We start from the raw sequence: 8,862 nt of genomic DNA on the forward strand, positions 1-8,862 counted from the left end.
TCTGAATTCTATGGGCCTACATGCCTGCCCTTGAGCATTCCGGTGTCCTGAGGCTAGCCCCTAACCCAGGCTTTATCCTTTGCTTTCCTTACCCCTCTCTCTTCCTTCCATTTCTCCCTCCTTCCCTCCCTCCTTCACTTCCCTACTTCCCTTCTTCCTTCTTTCCCTTCTTCCCCTCTCCCTCTCCACTCCTCCTTTTGTCTCTGTCTTTGTCTTTGTCTCTGTCTCTCTCTCTGTCTCTCCCTCTGTCTCTGTCTCTCTGTCTCTGTCTGTCTCTGTCTGTCTCTGTCTGTCTGTCTGTCTCTCTCTTTTTCTCTCTCTCTCTCTCTCTTCCCTTCCCCCCTCCCTGAAAAGGGTCTCATGAAGCCATAGCCCTGAACCGTAGTCCTCCTACCTTCACCTCCCACGTGCTGGGATTATTGGCATAAATCCTCATGCCTAGCTCTTTTGTCTTTTCTGAACTTTATTTCTTTGCTTTTGAAATGGAGGAAACACAGGCTGCATCACAGGGTTGCAGAAAAGATGAAATCATCTGTATGACGATAAACATGAAGAGCTGTGTGGTAGCCAGGATTGGATAATAAAGGCGATAGCAGAGAGGTCCTGCTTCAGAGTGAATTGCATAGCCTGTGAAGTGAAGCTGCTTCAAGTGACAAACATATCACACACAGTGTGATATCAGGGAACACAGTGTGTCACTTAGAGATTAGAGATCAGCTGTATCAGTGCCATGCTCCATCCTGTGGGGAGTTCCCTTCACACACACACACACACACACACACACACACACACACACAGACATACTACATGCATTCTACACACATAGCTGCAGATGCTAGTACACAAACATACCATCCGTACATATACTTCATATATATTCACACATAAACTTACAGGTGATCACATACCACATTTATGTGTACATATGACATATAGATATACTATATACATGCATACACATACTTTGTACATACTATACACAGAAACATAGATGTTACATATAAATATAGGTATAACATACACACATACAATATGCCTATCATATATGTGTTATGCACACAGACATAAATAATTGCATACCACATTCACATACCACATACTTACATACATATATATACATTCTATATGCATGCTATACAAACAGATTATAACATACTACATACACATATATACATGCCACATATATACTACACACATAAACTCAGATGTTGCATACCACATATACACAAGCACATTCTACATACTACATTTATACATATGCCATATACAAACATAGTAACATAGCACATTCATGCTACATATGTACATCACACATATCAATATATACCCACACAGATGTTCATACCACATGCATGCATCCATGCCCCATATATATACCCCACACATATGTATATTTTGTATACATATGTGACATCCATACATGTCAAAAACATATCACACACACCTAAGATCATACACATTTTTCCCAGCAATACTTTTCAGTTAGGTGCTATGATGCAGAAGAGGCAGGACCAGATTAAGATGTCATAACATCCCCTTTTCATCATGGATGGCACCCCAGAAAAAGAGGATGCCAGATAGCACACAACATGAGGGAGAAAAAGCCTATGTTGCTGCTGTGTGGACCACTGGTTATAACAAGCTACCACTGCAGTGGAGAGAACACAGACTCATGTGAGTATTTGGAAATGTGTGTGTGTGTGTGTGTGTGTGTGTGTGTTATGTTTGTGTGTGTGTTGTGTGTGTGTTGTGTGTGTGTGTCACATTGTTGTTCATCTCTCCAAACAGACACAGGCTCCCCATTGTAGGGGCTTTCAGAAGTAGCCCACTCCCCTAAGCACTGCAGCCCTTAACTTCGAACAGGCCTACCAGGTCTGCTGTCAATTGCTGCTGAGATCAGAAATGAGCCTTCTTCAAAGATGTCTGTGACTCTTGGCAGACAGGGCTGGCAAGCCTCTGGAAAGGCTGGCATGGGTGTTAGTGGTCTCCCCAGCCCCACAGACAGTTATAGTAGGCAGACTTCCCGGAGTGGGCATGCCTACTGGGGCCAGCATCCTGCCTCCAGATGCCCATGTTTACCCAGGGTGGGCTGGATGGACCTGGATGCTGAGCAGTGTCCCCAGGAATTTGGACAGCTCTCCCTGGATAGCCACCAAGGCTCTGCCTTCCAGACAGAGACGGAGTGCCATGCATGCGGTAGTGGCACGAATGCCACAGGTAAGTAACTTGGTTTCCTGGTGTTCCCTGCCAAACGGGCATCTGTCACCTTACACTACTGTCATCTTCCATTTAGGTTCCTGCATTGTGATGCTTTTCTAAATAAAAGAAGGCAAGGGAAGCGGAGTGTGGCAGACTTCCAAGCTTCTCTTAATTGCAAATTCCCTTAAGTACCACTTCCCTGGAGCTGCCGGTCCTGTCTGCTAGTCAGGCCCACTTCAGCCTGCCTAATTTTTAATAGGCAGGAGATCATTCCTGGCGTGCACTAACCCTTCTCTTTTGTTCATCCCCATGTTCTCATGTGCATGTGCATGAGATCTTAAATTATTAGAAAGAGTGGACCTGCCCTTTTCTTTCATCTTAACATTAAATGGAAGGAAAGAGAAAGGGCTAGGGAGAAAGAGAAAGACAGAGAGAAGGGAGGTGGGTGATTGAAGTGATGGCCAGAGGATTTGCATCCACAAGTGGGGGGCGGATGCTACAGAGATCAGTGAGGTTGACAAGTTGATGAGATGACGAAATAGTGCCTTGCAGTCCTCAGGAGCCTTCCCACTGCCTTCCCCATCCCCCCTTTTCCTCTTCCTCCAGGACCCCATTTACTTCCGAATTAGACATGCTAAGGGATTAAATGTGACCAAGGTCGGGGTTGGAGGGCTTGTCCAGTACCATGCTGGGCCTATGCTTGGTCGATGCTCTGGTCTTAGATCATGTTAACTGTTTTGAATATCACCTTGGGCCGAAGCAAGAAGAAAAATGGAGTCAGGGGATTCTTTTCCTTCTAGGGGGAAAGGGAGACAGAGTAGGGAGAAACAGAGTATCTGGATGTAGAAATAAGAGGATGGCACCCAACCCGGTTGCTCCTGTACTGTCTGTACCACTTAATCTCTGACATGGTAAAATAGGCCTAGCTATATGTGTTGTAAAAGCCATGAAGTGAATCGTGAAAGGCCCCAGCCAACCACAGACACACACAGCTGCACCCCCTGGAGGAGGTCAATTCCTCAGGCTAGCAGGGCTGGCCCCAGGTGGCCCACTGCTGCCTCTTAGTCAGAAGAGGTCAGGGATAGAGACGGCAAGGCAGCCCTGAGAAAGTCCAGGGAGAGTTAATATCAGAAACTGCTGTACTGATGCAAAACACGCTCACTAGATTGCCCTGGTACCCAAGGCAACAGCTGCATGGTAATATGAAGGGAAGGGAAGGCCTGGAGACGGGAATTGATCTGGACACTTCATTCTTCCTGACTCAATAGAACCACTCTGAGGTGATTGCTGTCCAGTGACCTGGCCTGTTCCCTCCCCACAGTACCCTCAGAGGGCCTACAGCAAGCTCTTGGCTTTCCCTCGGGAGATGCAGGCAGAAACATGGCTAGAGCAATGGTTAGAGCCGCAGAGCAGAGAGAACTATGTCGCCAGGTACCCCAGCTCTGCTCCTGTCAGTGAGGCAGCCATGAGCAAGCCCTCTAGCCTCACTAGGCTCTGATTTTTCTTTCTTTTTTTTTTCGGAGCTGGGGACCGAACCCAGGGCCTTGCGCTCGCCAGGCAAGCGCTCTACCGCTGAGCTAAATCCCCATTTTTTTATTTAATTTTTTTTTTATGACTAGGTGTGAAGAAACAGCAGTGACTCTGGAAGAACAAGATTAAAAGAATAAAAGCTGAGGGCCTAGGGAGAGAGCTCTGTTTATAAAGTGCTTGCTTCACAGGCGTCAGGACACAAGTTCAATGCCCAGAACCCTCATAAAAAAAGTCAGATGCATGATCACTGTCCACACAGCCGGGAGGCAAAGACAAGCAGAGTCCTGGGCTTTCCTGGCCGGGAAGCCTATCAACTTATGAGCTCGAGAGATCAGTGAGAAACCCTTTCTCAAGAAAGAAAAAAAAGGGTAGACGATATCTAAGGAACTAAGTCACCAGAGATTTTCCTCTGGTCGTCACATGCATGTGTCTACACGTGCATGTGTACTTTTTTGTGCACACACACACACACACACACACACACACATACACACACACACACATGATGAGGATGCTTTGCGGGTTCAGTTTGGCTTAGAAACAAGAAGTTTATCTTGCTTTAACCCATGTCAATCACTGTAAGTCCCTACCGTTTCCTTGTAGGACAGTGAGAAGGGATCATAAGATCCGGGTCAGGATGGTCTCGTTCATTTCTCTGTACTTGTTGGCTAGCACAGAAGGTACCACTGGGCAGACACCAGATCCAGTGTCTGTCAGTTTAAATGTCCCGAGACCAGCCTGTTCACAGGTTCACTCTGCAATGCTTAAACAGGGATGGCCTTAAAGGTTTCTCCTTCCCCAGCCACTGGATACCCTGTCCCTTTAATATGCTGCTTTTGGAGGAAGTATAGCAATCGCTACAGAGTGTGTTCTACGTGAGCCACGCCACCATCCCCTTCAATCCCACCCACTGCTTGTGCAGGATGGCCTGCAGCCTAGATGCCACTGGGACCCAGGAAGGTTGCAAACTGTGACAATCTTTCTCCTTCTCAAATCACTGGAGTTCTTGCATTGCCACCTTGTGTCCACTCAGCCTCTAGGGGGTTAGCAACCCCCTTGTTCTCAAGCCCACTTAAAGCGCAGTCTCTGAGACCCTAACGGAGTCACAAAGGCCACCCAACACTCAGAGGCATGTCATGAATCTGCCTTTTTCCTTAAGGCTCTCTACAAGTCATTCCTGTTGGAAGAAGAATGACATTAAAAGCCAGACTCAAAGAGGACCAATGCTTCAAACATGTTGAATGTGTACTCTCAGAGCCAGAGCGATGGCTCAGCAGTGACAAGCCCTTGATGCTCTTGCAAAAGGACTCGGTTTCAGTTCCTAGAGCCGATATGGCAGCTCAGAACCATCCATAGCTTCAGTCACAGGAGATCCTATGCCCTCTTCTGACCCCCGTGGACGGCAGGCATGCGCGTGGCACACAGACACACGTGCAAACAAGGCTCTCATACGCATAACATAAAGTAAGTAAATCTAAAAGTAAATAAAAATAAATATATATACTCAACTCAGAGAGTATCTACTCAGTTTAGAGACTCTGTCTCGTGTAAACATGGGTTCACTGGAACCTACCGCCCTGGCAGAACCGAAAGTAATAAATGAAACAGTCTTCCTGACCCCTGATCTAGTTCTCTTGCATGTCCTTGGCCCCAGCCTCCCTTCACAGTAGTGACAATATCCATCTCTCAAGGTTACCATGCAAATCGAACGGGATCCTAGATGTTGGCCCTGTTAGGCCCGCAGTAGCCAGTGTTCAGCCTTTCTTGCTGCTTCTTTTAGCTCAAGTATCTCTTGGTTGATGCTCGAGGCAACATTCTGGCTATTTGGAGTTTTTCTATGTGAGATCAAGTGGGCAAGCATCTAAAAATGAACCCAGATCTGCCTCAGGCCCAAGAAATGCTGGCTTCATAGGCTGACCATGGCTTCTCCTGTCTCCTGCCTACATTGTTCTCTGAGATGTCTGGCCTTTCCGTCCCCCACTATGTCTTTCAGCCGGGACCTTAGAGCGCACTCCACCAAGGATCCAGGCTCTTGGCTGCTCTACCTGGAAGGCGGATGGTGTGGAGTCAGGAGACTTCTCTTCTCCCTTGGCCAACTCAGCAGAACCGACTTCAGCATCCTTTTGGTAGCTTAGCATTCTCGCTCATGTCTGGGTGGGCATGGCAAGGGTGGCAGGGATGATGGCTTTTGGACTCTTCCCTGAAGCTGGGATATTTCTGGGGAGGCTGAACTCCGAGGCTCCCGCTTCTCTGCCATTGAACCACCCAAAGACATCTCTCTTTGTTTGCCTGTATTTCACTCTGTCACTGCCTGAAAGGCTTCTTCCATTTGCTTTTATATATTCATTTGAAATGACTCCTCCAATATTTAATCTTTATCAGAACCTGGAAGCCTGGTGTTTATTTTGCAGGTCAGTTGCTCATCCATTTTCCTTGAGGCCTCTGGCAGGAGGCTGGGGTGCCCGACACCCCGCCCCTCCCCCCCGGGGGGAGGGGGAGGGTGCTGCCATCAATGTTAGTCCTAGTGACAGGGGGACAAATCAAAGTGCTGCAGGCTACCGGGAAGAATATAAATCTGGCAAAAGGCTAATGAGCGGACTGCTCCTGCAGCCTGAGATGGCTGCCAAGAGTCTTCAGGCCTTCTAGAGGCACAGTGGGGGTCGTTTTCTGGGCTCTGGAGTAAGAGGGAATGTGGCCAGACTGTGGTGAGTGTTGAAAGCTTCACCCGCCTGCCAGATATAGCCGGTAGCTGCCTCTGTTCCTAGCGCTTGGTTCGCGCAGGCAGGAAAGTCAGAAGATGAAGGTTGCCCTCAGCTATGTAGGGTGTTTGAGGCTAGCCTCGGCTACATGAGAATCAGTCTTAGATGGAGGTGGCATTGGTTTCCCATGGCTATAAAGCCTGGTCATCATAGTCACATTGCATCGTGAAGGACTTGGGATAAGCAGATGAGAGAAGTCTTAGATAGCCTTGACCAATAACTAAAAAGTTATGAAATAGTTTTCCCTCTGTAGGTTTTATTTATTTGTTTGGAGACTGGGCCTAACTATGTAGCCCTGGATGTCCTGGAACTCCCTGTAGATCAGGCTGACCTTGAACTCACGGAGATCTGCTTGCCTCTGCCCCTTGAGTGCTGAGACTAACCCTTTATGCCACAACACCCAGCTCCTTTGCAGATATAGGAGTGGTTTAGAATGCACACCGTGTCTATAAAGAGCCGTCTTCAGCTATGCTCAGAGCGTCTGTCTGTACTGAAGTGTCCCAACCAGTCTTTAAGTGTAAAGGTGACCTGTGTTCACAGAGAGATTATGAAGGCAGCTAAGAAGCAGGATGGCCTGTGGGTTTTTGGCCCCCTGTCAAGCCCATTATTTAGGAAGTAGTCAATTGCAGTCTCATGATCAGAACACCTGGGAAAGGGCATTTGGTCTTAGGAAGAAAGTGGAAAAATTATTGATTGATGCCTGCGTTGGTCCAGCATGGGTGATAGTAGCCATTCCCTGCCCCCCCCCAACAGAACGGGGCATATCTAATTCAGGAGAAGTATGTTGAACATCTCTACCAGTCCTGTGCAAGCATTCGGTGGAGATGATGGCCGTGGTAAATGGAAGCTATTAGGCAGAATCCAATCTGAGGGAGTGTAGGGAACTGGTTAGTGGCGGCACCTGTCTAAAATCCTCAGAAAGGAAGCTGGTCGAGTGCTCACAAAGCAGAGGAAGGCAGGACTGGAGTTCCTGGAGCAGAGAGGGAGATGAGGAGCAGTGGTGTCTACCTGGACTATTAGTATTCCGCCATCAAAAGCTGATCGTGAAGAACAGATAAGAAAGGCTGGGGGAGGACAGCGAAGGCCAGGTGAGCGGGTTTCTTCTTCCTTCCTTTTAACTTCCTCTGCCCCTTCTCTCAGAAGCCTCTGGAGCAGATGGGGGCCGCCGTGGTGGCCCCTCCCGCCTGGGCCTGTGCATTTCAAAGCACTGCCTGGTGGAGAAGCTGTTGCTGGACTCCTGTGCTGACCCCACTCCAGCAGGCATGTGATGAATATTTCATAGTCCAGATGTAATCCTGCCTGCATTTTCCTCCTCTGCCTCTGGCCAGCACCTCTCTCCTCCCGGTCTTCCATTTCCACCCAAGCCTGAGTCCCCAACCCAGTCCCAGTCGGGAAAAATCAGTCACGACGTTTATCAGGAATCGGTATGAACCAGCCAAGCGCTGTGAAGAGCTAATCTGTTCAGAGCTAATAAGAGCGAACAAAGTCGCCACAGAGTCCGCCATGGGCATCGCTGATAAGAATTTGTCAGAAGAATTGCAGGTGAGATCTGAACAGCCCCGGGAAGTAGAATGCAAATACCTCGCTCCCTGTCAGCTCCGCGGGGCCTCTGCACCCAGGGAAGAGTGCAGGACAGAGTGGGAAACACACAGGGAGGGGCAGGCAAAGGACTGTGGGATGCGGTCCTGCGGAATCACAGAGCACAGTCGGGAGGACCGGGGCAGTGGAGGGGAGAGGGATATGGAGGTGCGGAGTAAAGGATTCGTAAGAATGGGACAGTAATCCGGGAGGCCATTCTTTCGGGTCTCCAGGACTGAATGGATGTGGTACACCATGGATGTTGACATTGTCTAGAGGAAGGCCGGGCAGGCAGCTTAGCCAGAAAAGTGCTCTCCTCGAAAGTGTGAGGATCTGAGTTTGAATTGCCACACCCCACGCCCAGCTTCACACAGCCAGCCGTGTGTCTGCAACCCCAGTGGACGGTGGATATAGGAGAAGCTCTGGAGGCAAACTGTCCCGGCCATTTTGACATAAGCAGCATAGGGACAAGTAATAGAGATTTTCGACTCATGTTCTCTTCCAAATAAAGCCAAAAAGAGGCAACGACAAAAGGGATAGAAGAAATAAGACTGCCAACATCTGGAAATTGGGAAGCTGCTGGAGACAGAGGAGTCACCTGTTGACCCCGTAGCGGGGGAAGTGAGTCATAGCAGGGTGGCGGAGCAGGGAAGAAATGGGCCTGGGTCTCCAATCCTGCTGCTCCCAGCTGTTGAGACCGTCAGGCGGTTGTCTGTCTGCCTTCTTCCTGAGCCTCAGCTTTATCAAGACTCTGCTCTGGTGGCATAAAGGCTGAAAACCTTAGCATTTTCCTAAA

This window comes from Rattus norvegicus, chromosome 8, assembly GCF_021556685.1.
Source record: "Rattus norvegicus strain SHRSP/BbbUtx chromosome 8, alternate assembly SHRSP_T2T, whole genome shotgun sequence".
In the NCBI taxonomy this organism is placed as follows: domain Eukaryota; kingdom Metazoa; phylum Chordata; class Mammalia; order Rodentia; family Muridae; genus Rattus; species Rattus norvegicus.